Source organism: Cupressus sempervirens, chromosome 10 (genome assembly GCF_028749045.1).
Source record: "Cupressus sempervirens isolate cs-2001-9-10 chromosome 10, ASM2874904v1, whole genome shotgun sequence".
In the NCBI taxonomy this organism is placed as follows: Eukaryota; Viridiplantae; Streptophyta; class Pinopsida; order Cupressales; family Cupressaceae; genus Cupressus; species Cupressus sempervirens.
Window position 1 is genome coordinate 464,228,984 of NC_143127.1, and position 25,575 is coordinate 464,254,558.

The window sequence follows — 25,575 nt, forward strand, 5'->3', positions numbered from 1 at the left end:
TGTCACCCTGTTAAAGGATTTACAAATGGTTATTAAAGAAACCTAAGTCCATAGGATTTTTCCATAACTGATACAATTGCTAGAGAGTAACAATAAGGGCTTTTGATCTAATACAACTCACAACATAACTTGCAGATTTCAATTCTCAATTCAGCTCACAAATTTTCTTGGCCTTCAGTCTCTATAGCTCTGACAGTTTGTCCTCCTTTCAAGCTTTGTCTTCATGAGTCTCCATGCTCATTGTGCCAATGCAATCTCCTCTATGGTCACCTATCAAAGTCAAGTCTCAGTACTTTGTTCCTCCCTCTTGATGCCTTTTCCTTGACACCACACACTTTCTCCAACCAATCACTATTGCTTCTTGACTTATAATTCCTTAAATAGAAGTTTAGAATACTTTTTCCGCTCTAATATTTCCACTCTTAATTTTTGTTTAAATGGATTAGGTAAGATTCAATTAATCTACCCTTAATCTTGTTACTTTTAGAAACATCATGAAGAATCCACTTGTATTCGCCTAAACATGGTTAACCTAAAATTTTGTGCTACCAGCTCATCATCCCTATCTTCCATCTAGTTCACAAACTTCAAGGTAACAAACTTGTCAGCTTAGATCTTGCAAATCTTTGACTTTTCAAATACTATAGTAGCTTGACATTATTGAATTTCTAATGCTTAGCACATACTGTGTTACTCAGCACCAACTATGTTTTAATGATGCTCGACACCTACTATGGATTCACTCAACATTAACTAATTTTATTGATGCTTGGAACCTATTACTTGCTTGGCACCTGAACTTTCTTGGCTCCTTTTGTTTCACTCAACACACACTAGATTTTGCATTTGGTTGGCACTTACTAATAATCTGCTCCGCATGAACTAGCTTGCTCAACACCTACTGATGAACTTAGTCAAGCTTTGCAGATAGCTTTGATACAACTTATTCTGCTAGAGTTTCTAAGTGTAGCCAACCTTTGTATCTTCAAGTGTATTATCAATACATCATTTTATTATTGTCTTCAATGATCCTTGTACTTCATTACAAAATCATAACTCAACCTTTCCCTTAGGTCCTTTTGTTACATCTTATTAATTAAATCCTCTTCATCAATCAACTAAGTGATAGTACTTGGATCTTATAAGAAATTGTCATTCCAACAAATAGTAGGTTTGACATTAGTGACAAAATAATGATTGAAAATATTCTTTATCAATAATCTCCCTTCTTTGTAACAATCTCCCTTCTTCAATAATGATCTTTTCAATCAAATTTCAACAATCTCCCTCTTTGACATTGATGGCAAACCAAACTAATCAACCAAGTTATCAAAATACTAACTAGGTTAATAATAGTAAGCCAAATGCCAGAAAGAAAACTTTGTATCCCAAAGTGTTCACTCTATTAGCAACTTTGAATTTCTTATAACTCCCTTTAGATTCTATAAGTAACTCCCTCTTTCAAAATGATATCTCTTTTGCTGATACACTATCTTCTCCTTTTTGTTCTACTCCCTCTCTGATCTTTTCATCTAGATTGATTCTTGTCTACACTATTTTCTCCCTCTAAGCTACTATTTCTCCCTTTACACATTTGATCCTATAGATTTAATTAGTTACTACTATTTCTCCCTCTTTTTGTAACTTTCCACTTTGATTAGAGATGTGATCAGTTTAGCTATTTCTCCCTCTTTGACAACAATGCTAAAGACATATTATTTCATCATTTTGTCATGCAAATGTACCAATTGTAGTAACTCCAATTTCTCCCTTTGTCACCTTTCTTGTGACTTGTTTGTAATTTTAGTACTATATTTACTTCAAGAAAAACCTAAAGCAAATATTCTTTACATCAATTTATAACATATTAGCAATCAACTCGTTTGATGTAGGGAAATCTTGTTGTTATTCAAATAGCCTTAGATAGGGGTATCACCTCTAACTTACCTCTAAGATACTCAAATGCATCTTTAGATAGTGGTTTTGTGAAGATGTCATCAATTTACTCCTTTGAGTTGAAATATTCCATCTTCACTTGTTTGTCTTCCACTAGTTCTCTTACATAGTGATACTTAATTGCAATGTGCTTTGTCTTAGCATGCATTATAGGATTCTTTGATATGTTGATGGAACTTTTATTATCACAATAGAGTATCACAAGTTTAGTCACCTCTTCCTTCATACCTTTCAATAGGTGTTTGATCCATACAATATTGGTGCAGTTGATGGCTGTAGCAACATACTCAGCTTCAACTATGGACTGTGAGGTACAACTTTTCTTTTTGCTAGTCCATGTGACTAGTCATTTACCTAAGAAAAGTGCTCCTCCACCAGTGTTTTTTTTGTCATCTATATTACCTCCCCAATCTGCATCAGTGTAGGCATTCAACTCAAACTTTTCAGTCCTCTTGTAGTATAAGCCAAAGTCATTTGTTCCTTTTAGCTACCTCATTATTATTTTTAATGCCATAAGGTGATTTTCTCTTAGGTTTGCAAAAAATTTGGCCACTATTCTAATAGCTAATGCAATGTTTGGTCTACTATGTACACATACTATAACTTTCCAATCATTGATCTATATATTGTCTGATTTACTTCAGTAGATTCATCATTCTTGGGTAACTTATGTCCTATTACCATTGGTGTACTAACTGGTTTTGAATCCTCTAAGCCAAATTTTTTGAGTATCTCCTTGATATATTTTGATTGGGTCATAAATATGCCATTTTTTAGTTGATGTACTTGCAATCCAACAAAGAATTTGATTTCTCCAAACATTGACATCTCAAACTAATGTTTCATTTGATCAACAAAATCTTTGCATAGGGCATCTTTTCCTTCAAATATTATATCATCAACAAAGATTTTAGATATTAAAATGTCTTTACCTTTTTTTGCCTTGATATACAGGTTGTTGTTTTCATCTATTCTCTCAAATCCTATCTTCACAAGATATTTGTGGAGTCTCTCATACCATGCTCTAGGTGCTTGTTTCAAACCATAGAGTGCTTTATGTAGTTTTCAAACCATATCCTTATTCTTGTTATCAACTAATCCCTCTAGTTGTTCTATGTAAACTTCCTCTTCTAGTATACCATTCAAAAAAGTAGACTTTACATACATTTGGTAGATTTTAAAACCTTTGTAAGAAACATATGCAAGTAGTGTTCTTACTCCTTCCATCCTTGCAATAGCAAAAAATGTTTCCCCATAGTCTAGTCCTTCCTCTTGTGCATAACCTTTACAGACTAATCTAGCCTTATTTCTTGTGATCTCACCATTCTCATCTAGCTTGTTCTTAAATACACACTTGGTACCAATCACATTCTTATCAGTTGGTCTTGGAACTAAAGTCCAAGTTCTATTTTTCTCTATCTACTCAATGTCTTCTTCCATAACTTTACACCAATTATCATCTTAAAGCACATCTTTCATTGTTTTAGGTTCAATCTTTCTCAACAGACATGATTCATTTCTTAGTTTGTTCCTAGTCATTGGTTTGGCTTCCTTGTCATCAATAATTTTTTTTTGCAAGGTGATGTCTCTTCACATACTTGGATAGCCTTGGTTCTTTCCTTGTTTCCATGTTAGGTCTTTTAGCTTCAGAGTCATTGTGCACATCTCTTTCAGGTAATTCATCATCTCTTTCATGTATATTGATTTCAGAATCAGAATGTGGATTTTCTTCATTCTACAACTCAACTTCTAAATGTAACTTGGCATTCACTAGTTGTGACTCGGTTGTTATTGAAACTTGTTGCTGATTCCCAACTTGATTGGTAGCTTCTTCTTCAATAGTCATTCCTTCATAGAAGTATACAAAGATTTGTAGTCTTCTAGTTTCTCAGATTCATCATCTTGAACTTCTACATGCTCATCAAAATTTATATTTGCACTCTCCACAATTTTTTTAGTGTTGGTATTTAAACACTTGTATGCTTTACTTCTAGTGGAGTAACCAAGGAATATTCCTCCATCACTCTTTGCATCAAACTTTCCATTTCTAGAATCTTTAAGAATATAGCATTTACATCCAAATACTTTGAAATATTTCACATTGGTTGAGTGACCATACCATAGTTCAAAAGGTGTTGCATTTGTACCTTTTTTGATCTGTACTTGATTTAGGGTGTAGATAGCTGCACTTATAGCTTCTCTCTAGTATTTTAGAGTAACATTCTTCTCCATCATTAATGTTCTAGCATAGTCTATCACTAGTCTATTCCTCCTTTTTGCAATGCCATTCTGTGGGGGAGTTCTAGGTGTTGATGTTTGTCTTTTAATTCCTTTATCATTGCAAAATGTACCAAATTCTTTTGATGTGAACTCTCCTCCTTTATCTGATCTTAGGCAATTTAGACTCTTCCCTATTTCCTTCTCAAACCTAGTTAAATACCACTTAAACATTTAAAATGCATCATAATTTTTCTTTAAGAACATGACAGTCATCATCCTAGAGTAGTCATCAACAAATAGCATTATATATTTGTCTCTTTTGTAGCTTTACACTTCTATTGGGCCACATAAATTTCTATGGACTATATCTAATACTTCCTTACAAGTATAAGTTTTTCTTTTGAAAGTTATCTTGGTCATCTTTCCTAGTTGACATTGTTTGCACATTGTATTGCCAGGCTTCTTTAGTTTAGGAAATCCTCTGACTTTCTTCATTTTGTTGATGCTTATTAGATTATCAAAGTTGACATGACATAGCCTTTTATGTCATAGCTACACATCATCAAATCTAACAACAAGATAGGTTGCATCTTTCTTATCTAGGTAAGACAAATTACTCCTAGTTTGGTCTTCTTTTCCTATTAGATTTCCATCAGTGTCATAGATTTTGGTAGTTTTATTTCCAAATTCTACTTTGCATCCTACATTGCCTAACTGGGACACACTCAGTAGATTGTAGTTCAATCCTTCAACATAATATGTATTATCACATGAAATTTTCTCTATAAGCTTAATGGAAGCTTTTCCTTTGATTAGACATGGAGCACCATTTCCAAATCTAACACTATTTCCATCATACTAAGTAAAGGTAATAAACTTATTCGTGTCTCTTGTCATGTGATGTGAGAAACCATTGTCTATGATCCATCTGTCATTCTTTTTTACATAGGTTACCAGTGTTGTTGCCTCATCTTCATCTTATTCATCCTTCATGGCTACATAGACTACCTCATCATCATTTTCATTATAATCCTCTTCTTCAACAATGTAGCACTTTTTCCCTTTGTCTTTGTAATATCTACTATCATCTTCTGTTCTATTCTTGTGTTTGTTTCCTTCTTTGTAGTTCTTATTCTATGTGCACCTTGCAGCAATATGTCCTACTTCATTGCAATTAAAATAAATGATAGGTAGCTTACCTTTGAATTTACATTTGCCTCTATGAAATCTTCTGGCCAGTAGTGCTTCCAATTGTTCCACATCTTCTTCATCTATGTTGCTATCATTAGATGCATATTTTACCTTTATCTTCTTCTTCTTTGGTTTCACCTCTTCAGTGTCTTTCAACAATAGCTTGAATTTGAAATCTGATATAAGATTCTTAGGTCTGTAGTTATGAAAGTTGGATAACTCAAATGCAGTAAGTCTTCTCACTATACCTTCAAGAGTTAGCTTATTTCTTGGTACACATCTTAACTCTTGGATGGTTGACACTATAATAACATAGATGGGGAGCAAGGTTCTTAAGAATTTTCTATTGACAGTTTCATCATCTAAATGACCACCCAAACTTCTTATTGCACTTACTACTTCCTTTATTCTAGAGACATATTGAGCAATGTTATCACCTTCCTCCATTCTCATGCCATCAAATTTTCCTCTAAGACTTTCTCTTTTTACTCTTTGGACATTTTGATCTCCTCCATAAATATCATTCAAGGCTTTCCACATCTTGAATGTAGAGTCACATCCCTTGATGTCATCAAATTCAGCATAGTTGAGGGCAGAGGCAGTCTCTAGCATTGCCTAATTATGCTCCTTCTTTTTCTTCATATCTTCTATAGTAGGGACAGCAGCTAGATCAACATGTTCCACTATAATTAATTTTTGTGCATGATCACTTATTGATCCAAGGTGTAGCTTCATTAAACTTTTCCATGTAGCAAAGTTAACTCTATTGAGCTTGGGAACTTCTCTCTTGGACATCTTGACCTTTCTTGCTTCTAGTACCTTTAAACCAAATTAGCAGATAGCTCTGATACCAACTGTTAGAAATGCTTTAAAATAACTAAGAGGGGGGGTGAATCAGTTATTCAAGGTCCAAATGTCTAGATAAAAACTTTTTACTAAGTATAGTAAGCCCATTAAACTAATCATGCATCAGAGCTAAACTTTCTACTTAGCAAGTTACTATAAAATCAACATGTAGGAATAAGAAATGAAAGATCAACACATAACATAGCGATTTACATAGAAACCCAATTTGGAAAAAACCACTAGTAACATGCTACTCAATTCTCACTCTTATAAAGTGATGACCTATGAAAGGCCTACCCTATTAAAGGTTACAAATCACACTATTAAATGTGACCTAGTTAAAGGATTTCAACCACCCTATTAGAAGTGTGCCTAGTTAAAGGACTTTAGAACATTCACTTGAAATATCACCCTATTAAAAGATTTACAAATGGTTGTTAAACAACCTAGGTTCATATGATTTTATTGTAACTGATACAATTGCTAGAGAGTAACAATAAGGGCTTTTGACTTGATACAACTCACAACATAACTTGCAAATTTTAGATCTCAATTCAGCTCACAAATTTTCCTGGCCTTCAACCTCTGTAGCTCTGATAGCTTGTCCTCCTTTCAAGCTTTGTCTTCTTGAGTCTCCATGCTCATTGTGCCAGTGCAATCTTCTCTATGGTCACCTATCAAAGCAGAGTCTCAGTACTCTATTCCTCCCTCTCGATGCCTTTTCCTTAACACCACACGCTTTCTCCAACCAACCACTATTACTTCTTGACCTATAACTCCTTAAATAGAAGTCTAGAATATTTTTCTCACTCTAGTCTTTCCACTCTTAATTTTTGTTCGAATGGATTAGGTAAGATTCAATGAATCTACCCTTAATCTTTTTTCTTCTTGAAACATCATGAAGAATCCACCTATATTCACCTAAAAATGGTTAACCTAAAATTTTGTGCCACCAGCTCATCATCCTTATCTTCCATTTGGTTCACAAACTTCAAGGTAACAAACTTGTTGGCTTAGATCTAGAAAATCTTTGACTTTTCAAATACTAAAGTAGCTCAACATTATTGAATTTTTTATGCTTGGTACATACTATGTTACTCAGCACCAACTATTTTTTATTGATGCTTGGCACCTACTATGGATTCACTCGGCATTAACTAATTTTACTAATACTCGACACCTATTACTTGCTCAACACCTAAACTTGCTCGGATCCCTATGTTTCACTTAGCACACACTAGATTATGTGTTTTCTAAACACTTACTAATAATCTTCTCAGCATGAACTAGCTTGCTCAGAACCCATTGATGAACTTAGTCAAGCTTTGTAGACAGCTTTGATACAACTTATTCTTTTAGAGTTTCTAAGTGTAGCCAACCTCTATATCTCCATGTGTATTATCAGTACATCATTTTACCATTTTCTTAACTGATCCTTATACTTCATTACAAAACCATAACTCAACCTTTCCCTTAGGTGATTTTGTTACATATTATTGATTAAATCCTCTTCATCAATAACCTAAGTGATAGTACTTGGATCTTATAAGCAATTGTCATTCCAACAAATAGTCAGTTTGACATCAATGACAAAACAATGATTGAAAACATTCTTTATCAATAATCTCCCTTCTTTGAAACAATCTCCCTTCTTCAATAACGATCTTTTCAATTAGATTTCAACAAATTCTAGGGTTGGGTATGATTCGATGAACCTACCCACTTTTCCATTTGGTTCCTCTAGAAACTTCTTCTTCAATCTTCCTTGAATTCATCTCAAAATAGTTTACCATGAATTTTGTGCCACTAGCTCTTCATAGTTATCTTTCACATGCTTCACATAATTCAAGAAATTAAATTAGTTAGCTCAGATTCGTCAAATCTTCAATTTAACACTATTTGTAATTACACAACATCTATATTATTCTATAACTTGGCCAACACTAGTTCACTTGGCTTGCACTATTTTTTTTTTGTTTTCTCAACACCTATTGATTTTCACTTGGCTTCTACTAATTTCTACTTGGGTTGCACTGAATTCTTGGTAAGGCTTGGTAGATAGTTTTCCTACTTGATATTCTTTCATTTTTTTCTTGTGTAATATTTCATTTTAGACTTTAAGTAGATAAACAATGCACTATAGTATCAATGTATTACTTATTCTTAGTGCTCCTTTTATATACCAAATAACTCAACCTTTCTCTAGGTTCTCTTGTTATCTCCTCTTTTCAAATCATCTTCATCAATCAACTAGATGATAGCTTTCAAACCAAAAATAAATTGTCTCACTAGTAGGTAGCAGGTTTGACATCATTAACAAAATAATGATTGTTTCATTATAAGTTCTTCACTTTAAAATAATCTCATATCAATAAGTTATTGATAGATGTGAATAAATCTATGTGTGTATGCAACATTCTAACCTATCAGGAGCATGTATAAACAAGCAAACATTAGTAGCATGTGCATTCAAGATTCAAATAAGATTGATAAACCACTAAGTCTACTTGAGTTTTAAAACAAACTATGCAACCAACAAATTAGAGTCCCCTCAAAACCTCAAAGTAGTTCAACAAGGGTACCCATAAGACACCTTGTTGGGTGTGCTTAAGTGTGAGGGATGTAGATGTGCTCTCCCAAAACACAACTATTGAATCCCTTGAATGATAAATGATATGCAAAATGAGATGAGTGAATCTAAGACTAAATGAATAGAGAATACCTTCAAGAAATGGCTATGAGTGAGCCAATCCTCAAAGGATTCTAAGATGTGGGATGGAAAATGCAAAGAACCAAACTTAGCAATGATAATCTAGAATGAGATGCAAGCATAAATGCAATAAATCTAACATCTACCAAAAGGTCATCTAGTAGGATGTGCTCTCATGTATTCATGAGTATTTTATCTTAGATGGTAGAGCTAAACATGTACATAAATTCCACTTTGTGTTCCTTAATCACTTTAGGCACAAAGATAGGCTCTCATTTTCATTTTATTTGATATTTTCTTTTCTCCAAAGTTTGAAAGCTCGTAGGAAAAAAGAGTCACACCTTATTTTGCATGAAGGGTTAATTTTACTCTTTGAGGGTTACTGTAAAAACATGGCCATTATGTCTTCTCCTCCTTCTGATGAAAATAAGGGCTCTATTAGCGAGACTTACTTTAGGAAGAGTAAGGGTGATGATGTCATCAAGGGTAAAAAGAGGGTCTAAAACAAGAAACCCAAAAAACTCCTCAACACAATGTAGAAGAGATTACTGAGTCTAATAACTCAAAAAATAAGGAGGAGAAAAATTTGGAGGAGGAGGATCAAATGGATGTGGGAGATTTTAGTTCAAATTTGGAAGGTTACCCAGATAGTAAGGGTGAGAGTGGTAAGGAAGATGAGGAAGAAAGTAGTGAGAAAAATTCAGGGGCGGGTAATGTTGGTGAAGAGGATAATCAGAGTGAGCATTCCAAGGGAGCGATGGATGGAAAAGAGGAAATGGCGAAGGAAAAAGAGGAACCTTCTATATAAATGTAAGGGAAGAGGAAAGGACAAACAAGGATGAGTCTTCTGGCAGAAAAGATATATCGAAAGAGAAGAATGAGTCTCTTCAAAGGGAAACTATACTCTCCTTTCTACATGCTACAAAACTTAAGGCTGACACCTCACTACAAGTTGACTCATGGATGTATAATGAATTAATGGGCCTCAAAAGAAAAATGGAAAGGGTGCAACATAACTAGGATATTAACCGTGATAGGATCAATTAGATGCAAGTGAAGGTGGGTAATATATTAGACAAACTAAAGGAATATGAACAAAATCTTCGTCTACTAATTAAGGAAAGTGGCAATAAGATGGAGTAGGTAACTTATAGTATTTGTGTTTCTATTGTAAGTCTAGGGAAGTATACCAATGAAGAAATAATGTCTCCAAGGGGATCAAGTAAAACAACTAGGCATAGCTCTAGGAAAAGGGCAGTGGAGGCTACTGGTGGTTCGGCTATTGTTCAAGGCACTGTAGAGAATGGTAAAGAGGTGTTCAAAATGGTAAAAGAGCTATAATAGCAGCTTCTAATGTCTTTGGTTTATGGTCTCTATTTTTAGTACTAGTCCTATCTTTTCGTTCTAGTCCTAGTTACTGGAAGTAGATTTTGATTTTTTCATCTGGGTTTTATCTATTGTTAAAACTAGGTTCCAGGTCCTTGTAAAACTTGGGTTTGATTTATGGTTCTTTTTTGTGGCTTTAGGTCCCTATAAAACTTGATTTTGCTACTATTTAAACTGCAGGTTTCAGGTCCTTGTAAAACTTGGTTGTGCTTCATGGTTTATCTTTTTCTTTACTGTTAAAGGGTTTTAGGGCCCCTTCAAAATCTATTTTTACCTTAATCTAAAATCAAATATGCAAATCACAAAAATCACTAAATAGCTCTAACACTAAATTAGCATGATAACAATGCAAATGAGGGAGATGAAGAAATAGTTGAGACAAGGGCTCTATTTATAGGTTTGAGAGAGACCTTGGGGAGGTGGAATCTATGTGGCATCCACATAGGTTCCACAAGGGAGACACATGGGCTAAAGGACAAGCCATGCAAAAATCAAAAAGAGCCTTAAATGGTTGAGAGGCTCAAGATGTGCTCACACATGTGTGAGCAACCTTGGGGGAAGGAGTGGAGGACAAATGTGTAAGAGATGTAAGAGGCATAAATGAAGTGGAAGGTTTATTTGATCAAGAGCTTCTCACACATGTGTGAGCAAACGCTTAGGAGCTAAAAGGTGTTCAAAAAGTTGTTTAAGGTAAATAAGTGAGATTAAGTAGTGGGTAGGCTTAGAAGGATGAGAGTGATGGGTGTAGACTAGATTTTAGGATGGGATTAGGATTAAATTAAATAGGATTTGACTTAATCATAGGATTAAAGAATTTAATGGAATGAAGGGAATTAAATAAATTAGAATTTATTTAAAAGGGGATTTATGGAGCACTATGTATTAAATAAATTTAATACATTAGAGGGATGCATTTAAATTAAATTTAAATACATTATGAAAATGAGCCTATTTAATTAAATAAGTAGAATAATATGACAAAAATAATTATTTAATAATTTATTATAGTGTCAAGGGAGATATTAAATCAATTAATATAGTGTTTAGGACAATTTTAAGTGTCTACACTATGAAAAGTGAAAAGTGTTTTAGATTTTGATTCACCCCCCTCTTACTATCTAGTTTATCCTGTTTATTCCTCTATCAATCAACAATTGGTATTAGAGCATGGAGATTAGATGTTGGAGATGGAGGCTTTTAAATTGGACAAGACTATTGACAATTGTGTGATTGGCATTCAATTCACATTGCAGAAACTTGAGAAGGAAAGATAAGATTTGAAGGATTCCCTAAAAAGGAAAAATGAAATTTCCATCCACATAAAGAAATAATCTTATGAAGAAGTTAAAACTAAAGGATTATTTGAACTAATCAATCCAAATGACAAAGCATATGTTGATCTACTTGATAGGAACAAACTCCTGAATAAAGAAATAAGAGGACTGAAAAGAGAACATGAAATCCAATTAGTAAGACTATGTGAAGTGATAGAACAAAAGAAGAAATATGAAGAAGAAAAAAGGGTAATGGCTACCAGAATTGAAGAAAGGGTTTTAGATGTACAAAAGCTCACAAATATCCAACTAGACATGATGAATCAACTCATGCTTGCAAATTTGGAATTAAATCACAAGGATATGGAAATAACAAATATGAAATCATAGAATAACATACTAAAGAATGAATTGAGAAATGAGAAGCAATCCATAGAGAGACTCAACAAATGAAAGGAACAAATGAAGTACTTTAAAGAACTAATAAAGCCATCAAGTTGTTCTAATGGGTCAAGACATTCTTGCACTGAGAAAGGAGAATCATCTAGGAATGGAGAAATAAGAAATGCAAAGCCAAAGGACAAGCAAACATGCTATCACTATGGAAAACTTGGTCATATTGCAAATATTTGTAAACGCATACATGGTATGCAAAATTCTAAACCTAAGTTTACTAGTTATTATTTTTACTGCAAGAAACAAGGACATCAGATAAAAGAGTGTAGGTCAAGATTGAGGAATACACCTAATACACCTAATACACCTAGATTTTAAGATTACTACTATAACTATTAAAAATATGGGCATAGAGCATATGAATGCAGATTAGACACAAAACTCTACTGGCCAAATTGGAGGAAAAATATTTATGCTTCTAAAAATACATGTACCAAGTGTCATAAGTGTGGACATCAAAGCAAGAATTGCAAGACTCAAGTACATTCAAATAATCAAACAAAGAATAAAGGAAAAAGGAAAGTGGACTTTGAGTAAGTGAGAAATGAAATGAACCAAAAATGGAAAAAGAAAATAGAAGATAGACATAGTGGAGCTAATAGAGATGAGATCACCCAATCCAATGGAGAAGGTGATCATGTCATATCAAACTAAGAAAGAGAGGTATTTATGTAATTGCATACTTAATCAATATATCATACATCAGTTCCTTAAATAAAAATGTGCCAAAAGTTCATATCTACATATACAAGATGCATAAGAACAAATTTGTGAAAGGTTTCCAAGTGTAAGGAAATTGTCTATGTTGACCAAGCATTGCAACATGGATTGAGAATTTCAAGATTAATGGAGATTGAGTGACATGGAAGAGACTGAGCTATAGACCTAGTTGAAAGGAATCAATATCGATCGAGACAGTTGGCTTCCGGTCATCTACGTATGCAACATTAATGGAGACCCTAATTTATCACAAAGAAGGTATAGAAAAAAATTGAAGACATTGTTTCATACCTTGAATTCAAATTTTTAAGAGCACAGAGTGATTCAATAATTTGAGAAAATAGTAGAGATTTCAAGATCAATTCAATCAAAGTTTGAATGAGTAAAGAGCATGAACAAGTGTCAAGTATCTTCAGAAGGAAGAACTTCAAACCCTATCTACTATCATGGAAGCTTCACCAACCACTAGAATAAGTTAAGTGGTTAGTAAAATTCAATTGGTGAAGAGTGATGCTTGTCCTCTACTTAAGTTTCATGATATTCTAGAGATTGCTATGAAAGAAGACTCTATGGGTGTGCTATCTTTGATACCACCTAAGGTCATTATGATCCATGATGACAAAAGTTTTTATATGTGAAAAATTGGAGTAGGAGACTATGAAAATAGAGAAGATTATGAGAAGTTGTGTAATGAAGGAATCTTGAAGGATGAATTTTAAATTTTTGAAAGGAAAGGGTTAACTCATGCCCTAGAATTCTCAAAAAACTTCAAACTCGAATGGATAAAAGTTGTTTTGAGAAGAATTCATGACATGAAGTATTGGTTACAAAATGGACCAATAAAAATCATGAAGAAAATGATACGTAGGGTTGTAGGTTATCCAACCCTAGACAAGAAGAAGACCATTTGATGTTTCAGCCATGAAGAAGTTGAGGCTAACACTGGAGTTGAGTGGAATGGATGTGGTTTGTCCATTATAAACATTTTTGATCCACTAATTGAATTTTTAGTGAGAATTATTTCTCACAAATTATATCAATTGAGCAAGTTGAACAATGTACCTTGTATAGTTGTGTATCAAGCATGGAAGATTGTGATGAAAGATCATGAGTATGATCTTGTTGGGCTATAGAAGTTGTAGAGAATTTGTCATCAATGAGAAAATCCAAGAATTCAATGTGTAAGTATAGATCCCTAAGTTTTTGTATTTTCTTTTATATCCAAAAGTATTTTCCAAGTATTTAAAAAGTTGTATGGGAGCAAGAAAAACTAGTAATCAGAAAAATCAATGAGTATATTACTCAACTGGGAGAAAACATTTAAAATTCAATGAATGCTTATTTTCATGAATTTAAGAAAAGAATTAAAAGAAGAATGAGAATTTTGGAAGAATTGTTCAAAAATTATTAGACTAACGTATGTCTTCTTGTTGACATGGACAATACTTTTGTTCAAGTAGTTAAGTCGAGGAAAGCTTGGTTACAAAATTTTCAATATGAAATAGAAAGTAATGTTGTAAATGCAAACATTGATGCACTAATCAAGGAGGAGATAGATGTCAAGGCTAAACCTTTTGGAAGATATGGGGAAGCCAAACCAAGGATAACTATGAACATCAAGGTAGCTTCTATGGAAAAGAAAAGGAAGAAAATGATTGAATACCTAGAACCTAAGTTGGGCACCCTAGGAAAGGGAAATGAAACACTAGAATTGACACAAACTCTTAGTGAATATGAAGAGCAAGACATTGATGATGAGGAAGATCAAGTAGAAGAAGGTGACAAGGGTAAAGCCCTAGTTGTCATCATGCCATCGAGAAAGAAGACTCTAGGAACAAATAAGTATGTAGGCATTGACACCTCCTATTGGAAATATGGTTAGATAGATGTCTTGATGGTTATTATTTATGGCAACATACATTTAGCATTTTATTTATGCTTTTTGAGTTAGAAAATTGTCTAAGTGTTAGACAGTTTACAATAGCATAGAGAACAGATGTTAAGTGTACAGATGACTCATTGAGAGTTAGCTCATGGACAATTGAGGAAAGCTTCATGATAGTATCATGATGACATGTGCTAGTGTACATATGTGTACAAACAATACAACATGAGTTATGATTAAAATACTAGAGCAGGTATTTAACATTATAGAATAGAGCATAGCAGAAAATTGGATTGTACAACTTTAGGAATTGTTTTGGTTATGAAACAATTAATAAGTTATGATGAGTCAAATATGTGGATATTATTCCAAAAGATATTTTATATTGTATGAAAAATGTGAACAGATAAGTTTTTTAATTATCCAAGATATAAGTAAAGATCTTATCTTGCACAAATAAGTGTACTATCTATGATAGATGAGCAAGTGTTATGTGATGTGAACTTTTGTACAGAAAGCTTGAAAGATTTGTGATTAGAACAAGTGCAAAGTATAGTAGACCAAAAGTATTGCATGTATATCTATTCTTGTGAAGAATTGAATTGTATAATTGCATGTTAGGATAGTGGGATCTTCTTGCATACATTATATTTGCTCCACCAACTCCTAATAGGGATGGAGCAACTTCTAAAAATGTTGAGGCTTCTTACAAGGCCTAGTCTCCTAATGGGGACTCAAGACACTAAATTTACTTCATAGACTCCTAACAAGGTCAATATCCTTAACACTATCCTATTGTTCAGTGAATCATCTAGTGGGTATCATCCCTACTGGGGTATTCCTTTGGCTAGGGCTTCCCTAGTTAACAAATAATGGTGTTATGAGTTATCTATGTGCATGGTAATATTTATTGTTCAGCATTATTAGTTTACTTTCATATGCAAGTAATAAAGTAATTAACAATATTCAATTGTGAGAAAATATTTGTAAAATACTAATTCACATTATTAGTTTACTTGAAAGATAGATATGAATATTCAAAAGTTTTCATTGGTAAAATAAAAGACAAGATTGATGATTTAGAAACTAGCAAGGAATCAATTTCATAGAATAGTGATAATGATGAAGTAAAAGATCTTTAGAAGGAAAATAAGATCTTGAAACATGAACTGAAAATCATTGAACTTAAGTTGAGTCTTAAAAAAAATAGTGGCAAGAATAAAGCAAAACTAAAAACTGAGAATGCAAATCTTAGATCCTAGTTAAGTCAAGTTATATCTAAACTAAACACTATCAAGATTGAACATGCTAAGTTAGAAAAGTACAAAATTATTGTGAAAGGATAATTGACACAAGCTAAGAAATAGTTAGAGAAAATTTAATCCAATAGTAAAAAGATAGAACAACAGATATTTCATAAGAGACCTTATGACAAGGTAGGAATTGGATAGCTAATTGGAGAGAAATTGACCAAGAAAGTTGAAATCAAAAGAGAACTAGATCCAATTATTGAATCCCCTAAGGAATCTAATCTAAGTAAGGTAGAATCAAGCACATCGACTAAAGTATTAAAGGAAGTAGAATTAATTGATTTTTCAGGTAGACCTGATAAACTTAAGAAAGCGGAGTAAGTTGATAATGTAGACACCTAAATTTGCTTACACTATTTTAGTAATCCTATTTAGTTATCTAAAAAGGCATCATTAATTAAATTTCTATTTAATTAATCCTTTGTCATCCCCTAGTTGATTAATTTAATTAATCATCTATAGTCCTAATTGATAAATCAAATAACCTATCATTTATCAATTAAATCCTATTCTTCTATCTAATTCCAAAAATCCCCATTTATTAAATAAATCTATTTGATAAATAAAATCCTCAAATCCAAAAACCCCTAACTTATCCCTAATCTTTCATTTAGCCTAATCCACCCCCTACACCCATCCTAACCTAGCTTAGCCACTAACTCACCCAACCTCATTAATGTCATCCACTTGCACATCTCTAACATTCCTAATCTAATCTTAAACCCAAGCCTAATCCACTCCCTAATGTTGTCACATTCCCTAAACAAGTTTAAGACTTTCCTAAACCAAATCAAAGTCTCCCCTCAAAAATCCCAACCACCAAGTCATGAGTGCTCTTATAAGCCCACTCATGACTCTTATATCCATCTTCCACACTCTTCCCTCTTCCACACTCATTCCTCTTACATCCCTCTTACATACTCAACCCCAATCATCATGTCTTTAACCAACCCTTTACCCTACCCTCTCACACTCATCCTCCTTGTGACAAGTGTCACCTTTCCATTGGTGCTAAAAAAGAACAATCCATGTGCTCCCCTTTGAGTGCATCTTAGCCCTCCTTAACCATCTCTCCATCCTTGCATCTAAGCCCTCCATCCCTCAAGCCCTTAGCCTATAAATTGAATCCCCTTCCAAGCCATTTCAATAAACAATCTTTGAGCTAAAGTTACCATGCTATTTTGAGAACCAAAGCCATCAATCTTACCCTTATAATGCCAAATTGAGAGCTCACAAAGCTGCCAATTTGCTATTACCCATCCTCCATTGAAGCAACTTTGAGCATTTGAGCATACATCTTCATCAAAGAACACATCTACAAAATCAAGGAAGCATGGAGTGTTTTCTCTTTTGAGATTTGCATTTCTTGTTTGCTTTTTTTGTCTAAGCTTATATGGGAATTTAGTTTTAGTTTGTGAATGTTTCTCTTATTGCTAATGTTCTTTGCACACTAAAATTTTGTTCTACATTTTGGCACGCCCGGTGGGTCCCCGCTATGGGTCATTCCTTAATCTTTTTCAATCCATATTTTGCTTTTACAAACTAACAATCTAATGGTTTATGTTGTTTGAGTTGTTGCAAGGTGTGTTTGCTTGTTTTTGTAGGTGGAAGGATGCACTAGAGAAGAAGACATGCCCTCAAAAATATGAAAATAACTAAAAAAATTAAAAATTATGGAAAAAACTCGCGTCCGTCGGTTCACTTCGCGCAGTGTCATCTCCGCCTGTTGTCTCCACAATTTAGTGTCTCCGCCTGTCGTCTCCGCAAAATGTCATCTGTGCAAACTCAACCGTCGTCTCCGCCATCTCAACCGTCATCTGTGAAAACCCAACCATCGTCTCTGCAAGCTCAACTGTCGTCTACGCCTGCACAATCGTCGTCTGCACGAGCTCAACCGCCGTCTCTGAAAGCCCAAACTATCATCTGCAAATTTTGATGTCTCCGCTTGTTAAACTGTCGTCTCTGCCACCGTAATCTATCAACTGTCATCTTCGACGCCGCCAGCTACTTTCTTCATCAAACTGTCAGCTGCGCAGATCAGCGTCTGCGCAGATTGGCGTCTCCACCTGTTGTGTTGTTTTCCAAGATTTTTCGCCTAGTTTTTGGCTATCTTGTCCAATTCATTATCTTTGTATGCTTTCAAAACTCTAACAAATGAACCTATATGTTTAAGAACACCAAAAATCACTATAAAAAAAATATATATAAATCAAAATTTGACTTTTAGTGGTTTCATAGGACTTAGACCATTTTAAGCATTTTTACGCATATCAAGAAGAACAAAAAAAGTCAAAAAAAAATTTCCCATAGTTAAGCTTTCATTTTAGAAAATTTTGGGTAACTAATCAAATTGCTTTTTCGTCTTATTGCAGGTTGGAGCAACGAACTTAATCATGTTTCTTAAGTTTTTCTTGGAATGAACTTGAATGGTTAAACATATTTTCCATTGAATGAATGTTTCTCAAAACACACTCTTGAATGCCATGGATAAAAATCAACCTTTTATTGAAATGCATGCTTAAAACAATGAACACAATCTTAAATGTCAAAAATCAATTAACCATTGCAATATCTCACACTTCCAATTTGGGCTTAAAACACTCTAACACAATCTTGAATGCCTAACAATCAATGAACATTGCATAGTTTTGACACATCTCAATGATGCTCGTATTTCTTACATTGACGAATTCTCAATTTCCATTATGTTGACGACGCTATCAAGTTGGAATGAACATTGTATGCCATAATCACGAGTGTCTTGAATCATAGCTTACAAAATCTAAATCATCAATTGGAAAAGAACTCTGCTTTTTAGCCCAAGGTCATCCAAGTCTTCTCTCCCCTTGTCGTCTTTCAAGGCCATCTTGGGTGCATAAGATTAGGATCCAAAACCTTTTTTTTTTTTAGGAGGCCTACTTGAGGATTTCATCACCCCTTAGACGACCCCAACTCCAACGTTCCGGTAGAGTATAAAGATCAGGAGGTGAATCGAAAGACACCTCTCTTGGGATCAAGATTTTGTCACTCAGGCTAAGCCTCAAGGAACTTTATACCCTTGAGAAGTGAAAGAGGAGAAGTGGGTTACCACTCCTCTCGGCTGTGTGACATATTTTTGATTTCATCTATGGATATGGGCCTCACGTACCTTGCGTATATCGAGGATTCTCTAGCTAAACCAAATTTCATCCTTGTAAAAAGCTTCCGAGGATGTTGGTGTGTTTGACGTACTTGCTCCAAAATTTTGTCTACTTGTTTGTTCATAGCCTTTGAATGAATGTTTGCCAACTTTGGCCAAAATCTCAGAAAAGCAGAAATCTCCCAGCTCAAGGCATACTTAGTGTAGTCACTGCCTCATCCAAAAATCGTCCAAGCTCCCTTAGTTCTTTGCTTTAGAACAATCCCAAATCTAAAGTCCATCCAAATCCTCCCCCCCAGCCAACTAGCAACCCAATCCAAAATCTCACCCAAGCCTTTAAAGAGTTGTTGTCACTCTGCCAGAATTTGCTATCCAATCAATCCTACCAATCAACCAATCTCACCAAGGTTATCCCTTTGATAGAGCATTGTCTAGGGTAACCCAGCTTTGTCACTTGTATCCCTCATCACCTTGAGCTAAAGGTTGGGATCCACAAGTGGCCAATCTCGTGTCATGCCCATAGGATCATTAGTCTATCCTTAAGTTGACGCAATCTCCACCAATCCTACACATAGGAAAGCAAAACTCTCACTCTTTGACAGCATGCCCTTGAAGTCTTCCATCCACCAGAAAGCCAAAAATCTTCAGCCAATCCTCCTTAGGTCTGTCATACAGCTTTGACTCTCCCTAAGAAATTTTTCATCAACCAATCCAAAATCTGAGCTTAATCCAAATCCAACCATGAGCTTCCGTGTTCATCCATATGCAAGACCTCATCCCCATCAAACACATTGTCAAAGCATGAAGTACCAATCCTATCATGATATATTCGATTGTATTGTCCTGGCTCCTGCCACCTCCTATTCCAATGATGAGGAAGATCTTGTTGACTATGAAGGGTATCTTGAGAGCCTTAGAAACATTCCACCAACCATCCCCCAAAATCCAAGAGTTATTCCAAACTATCTAGTCATGCCATCTGATATCCTAGCTTCTCCTCCATCACCCAATCAACTAAGCTTCCAATCTTTCACCCCCATCACACTAGCTATTCCTGTCAATTCACCTCCACCTCTGACACACAAGTCTCCAAGGAATCTCCCAGAGAAAATACAAGAAAAATAGCCTCCAGTAGTCGATAAGCCATGTCATCCAATCCAACCATGTGAAGTAGTCAGTGATGAAGCTTCCCCATCTATAATATCACCTCCATCTCCCATAGCTATCATCCCCATACCATCCATCAAATTGCTTAAAATCCTTCCACTTCCCACAAGCATCAAGATCCCACCACTTGTCAAATCCCTTCAAATCCTATCCACATCCCCTCCAAGCATTTCCCAAATCTCCCATAATGACTCCTATGCATCCATCTTCTACTCACCCATCTCCACTACTGAATCTCCCATCTATCCATCCACTGCCTTTGAAGAATCCATCCCTTCACCTCCTATCACACCATCCATCCCAATCCAATCCTATCAAGATCTTTCCCAAAAGCATGTTGACATCCCCCAAAGCATAAACGAAGATATCCTTGCACCATGTCTTGCATCCATAGCGCAGTCACCATCCCCTCCATCTCCAAAACCTCAAGCCATACCTCCTCTACTGCAGGATATCTTTTCATCCCATCAGCTAAATCAAGATCCTATCCTACCATCTCCTCCACTCCATGCTTCCATCTTACCACCTATCCAAGCTATTCCACCATCTAAAATCTACCCTCTTGGTTCACTTACATTCATCCATGGTGGCCTCCTCTCAGTAGAAGAATTAAGAACAGTATCTCCCCGTTGCAGTACAACTGAGAAAGCACTTCCACCATTTTTTGCAAGTAAAAAGTATCCTCAGCTAGTTCAAATGCTCAATCAATGGCATTATCAAGGTCAAGGTTTAGGACCACAAGAGAAAGGAATCAGAAAGCCTATTATTGCACAAAAGAATCCAGGATTTCATGGTCTTGGATATGTATCCAAAGGCTCACCATCTAAATGTGTTGGTACACCACACCCCCAAACCAAGCCTATGTCCAAACCCACCATGCCAACCTCCCATCACTCCTTCAAGAAATCTTATGTCATCCCCCCTCCACCATCTTTGCAACCTAAAACAACCTACAATATCCCCCCTTCATCCACTAAATCCATTTTGGGTCCCTATGTCCCAAAATCTACCATCCTCCATCCTCCTATCAACCATCATAAAAATCCTATTCCATCTGTTCCTATGCAAGATCAACAAAGGCACATATCAGGGCACATCATCCATCATCATCCCCCTACATGCTCTTCCATATCCTCTCCATCTCACAAAGCTTCTCCTAACCATCTTCCCAAAGCTTACCACAGCAATGTGAATGCCAACTTCAAAATGCATAAAGCTAAAAATCTGCATCATAGGCAATCATATGTCCATTCTAAAAGACATACTCCAAAAAGGCAAAATCCAATCAAAGAATGCAAAACAATGCAAAAGCCTATGAAACAAAAATCCAAAACCATGTGGATCCCAAAGAAAAAAGTTGAAATGCATAAAGGCATCCACCATTGCTAATCTCCCATCTAGTGACTTGTGTCCCCCATCTCCTAACTCCATCTTGGGTGCCTATATCCCTAAGCGCACTTCCACAAATCCTCCATCAAGCCCCTATCTACCATCTATTCTCCATATGCTCTTTTCACACCTGTCCCAACATGTGCCAATGTTGATCCAACAAGTATCCCCATCTCATGCTCCTTTCCAGCCTTTTCATCCCTCCATCTTCTACCATCAAGCCCATCTAATCCAATCTATTGCATAAATCACACATCCGGTGTACCAACAGCTAGCAACAAAATTGAACATTCCAATAGCTAGTGAAAAATCCCAAGAAAAAAGCCAAAAATAGCTAAAGAAAGCCAAAATCATTCTAGCTAAGTCCAAAGTCAAAAAGTCAAAAAAATAATAAAGAAAAATAAAGCGTCCACTAGTGAAATCTTGGCAATTCAAGCACCTTGGACAACTACCATGATGAAAACTTGGCAAACAAGCGTCATGCATAATCCAGCCATCCCTAACTTAGCCTATCATCCTCATGCTTTTGGTCATCTCTTGACATCCAACTCCATCTTCCAATCTATCCACCTATCCTCCACCCTCCAACTTCCATCTCACACCATCCACTTATCTCTTGCAGCTTCAACCAACCATCCTAGCTATCATCCATCTCCCTAGCGCTTCCAGCTTTTCCATCCTAGCTTCAATCCTATCGCATCCATTGTAAGACCTCCTTCCACATGTCATCTTCTGACTAGGGGCATTGTATTCCTTGGAGATCTTATCTTGTCCATCCTCCCTTGTCATTGGTATCTAGCTCTAGGCTATCCTCATGCAAACCCAATATCATCTCTTTATATCCATCATAATCCTAGCTATCTACCGTCTTATCCAGCCATCTCATCCAGCTTGTCTAGCTATCCTTGGTCACAAAATCTCTCATCATCATTGGGATGCATCCTCCAAATCCATACCTTCTGCTATCACCCCATCCTTAGCTTTCGCATCTTGCACAACATCGAACCATCCCACTATCTTATCATCCTGATCTTTTGCCTACTTGTAAATATCTTGGTCAGCTTCAGTTTGTAACATATCTTAGTCCGTTAGCTTGTACATCCTCTTTAGCTTAGTACCATTGTATCTATCCAGCATTCGTGTTAGTTTGTCCTTGGTCAACATCTTGCACATATCGCACACCTTGGTTAGCTATTCCAATGCATCCTTTAGCTAAATTTCCTGTCACCAAAGTGTTATCCTTCTTAGTTTAGCTTCCCAGACACCTCACTCATCCAAATCCACCCACTTAGGTGCTCTCTGATAGGTCCTTGCAGGATATAGCTTTCCTCATGTCTGATCTTGGTCCGTTAGTACCTCGTCCTACCCATCTTGTTGGCAAATGGTTCTCTTTTGGATTTTCACTTTCTTTTGATTTGGGATCTTCCCTTTTGGGTCTCGAAATGTCTTTTTCAAGCAATCTCCGTGTTCCCTCCTCAAGGTTGCCATGATCTTCCATATCATGGTATGCTGCAAATGGGGCAATTAGAGCGTAAGGTCTTGATCAGGTCTTTTGCTTGTTTTCTTTTTCTGCTTGTGGGTTACCTAGTGTCGTTTCCACGCTACTTCCTCTGGGATTCATGTGTGATACTGGGGCAATCCTTGCATGTTTGTTTTCAGTCAGTTCGTCAGTCCTCTAGACGGTTGGTGAAAAGGCCTTGATTTTCTTGGTAACCTTGGCAATTAACCAACAGTCGTATAGCAAATCTAGTGCTCAACTACATGGTGGTACTTCTCTTTGAAGTATCCCCCCGCTCAAAAAGCTTCAATGGATTCTCTTCATCTCCATTATTCCCTATCCATATCCAACACCTATCCCAGCTTATGCATCAGTATCTCTTTGAATCACTCCTCATGCTTAGCTTTAGGGATCCACCAATCAAATCAATCCACCAAGCCTCATCTTTCGAGATCCACAATCCTAGTCCTAGGGATCTCTGAAAACCCATCTTCTGCCAATCTGACTCTTTGAAATCTTGTTGCATCAGCTTTATCATTCCATCATTCATCCCCTTATCCATGGATTCCTTTTATAGCGCTCTGCTTCTCCATCCCCCCCCCCCCCAATCTTGGAAAGTCTTAAGCTTGCTTTACTGTTGTGCCTTTGATTTCCCTTTATCATTCTCCCATAGTGAGAGTTTGAGCTAATTCAGCCCCTTCTCTTTTCCAATCTGTGTCTTAGCTCATCTCAATTTCTTGTACTTTTCAAGAAGTCGTCAAGCCTCATTTCTCTCCCCGCCACCTTCTTGAGGGGGCATCATCTAAGTCTAGTCTCTCCTCTTCTTATCCGAGACTAGGGCAACCTTGTTGCTAAAACATCTTCCTCGTGTCATCTTCATTCAAACTTCTTTGAAATAGTGTTGTCTCAACACTATGTTAAAGAGGGAAAAAATGTAGACACCTAAATTTGATTACACTATTTTAGTAATCCTATTTAGTTATCTAAAAAGGCATCATTAATTAAATTTCTATTTAATTAATCATTTGTCATCCCCTAGTTGATTAATTTAATTAATCATCTATAGTCCTAATTGATAAATCAAATAACCTATCATTTATCAATTAAATCCTATTCTTCTATCTAATTCCAAAAATCCCCATTTATTAAATAAATCTATTTGATAAATAAAATCCTCAAATCCAAAAACCCCTAACTTATCCCTAATCCTTCATTTAGCCTAATCCACTCCCTCCACCCATGCTAACCTAGCTTAGCCACTAACTCACCCAACCTCATTAATTCCATCCACTTGCACATCTCTAACATTCTTAATCTAATCCTAAACCCAAGCCTAATCCACTCCCTAATGTTGCCACATTCCCTAAACAAGTTTAAGACTTTCCTAAACCAAATCAAAGTCTCCCCTCAAAAATCCCAACCACCAAGTCATGAGTGCTCTTACAAGCCCACTCATGACTCTTACATCCATCTTCCACACTCTTACCTCTTCCACACTCATTCCTCTTACATCCCTCTTACATACTCAACCCCACTCATCATGCCTTTAACCAACCCCTTACCCTACCCTCTCACACTCATCCTCCTTGTGACAAGTGTCACCTTCCCATTGGTGCTAAACAAGCACAATCCATGTGCTCCCCTTTGAGTGCATCTTAGCCCTCCTTAACCATCTCCCCATCCTTGCATCTAAGCCCTCCATCCCTCAAGCCCTTAGCCTATAAATTGAATCCCCTTCCAAGCTATTTCAATAAACAATCTTTCAAAGAAAATATTGAGAAAATATTGTTAGTAATATCAGCAATATCACTACATACACTAGATTAGATGAGGAAGAATAGAAAAATAAAGAGGATGAGGAAAAGGTAAGGAAAGAGGTTGAGAAAAAGAAAAAGAAAGAAGCCAAAGATAAGAAGAAGGTTGAGGAAGAGAAGAAGAGTACAGAATTGAAAGGAGTTCCATTATTTCCTATAGCGGCTCTTGTGACAAAAACAACAACATCGACAATAGTAGTAGTACCATCTAATGATGATGATGATCATAAAGGTCTGATGAGAACCTTAAGAAAGCTATTCAAGAAGAACAAATATGTTAAGTATTTGGAGAAGACTCTAGCTGAAGTCTTGGATTATATGCAAAAGATAGTTACCACAACTATAGTCAATCTAGACTTGCACGTAAAGGACAAACAGTTGGTGTAGACCTTTGATGGGGAATTCACAATTTTAGAAAAACTAGCTTTAGTGCAAGCACAAGTGAAGCATGATGCATCACGATTTCATTTACTATGCACAAATGTCATAAATGATCTGATAATCTTAGATGTTTTTATCAAATATTTGAGGAGAAGCATGAATGAAGGTAATAATTTGTATGGACAATGTACAATGTCATACACTTACCTATCAGATTTTGATAACAAGATCAA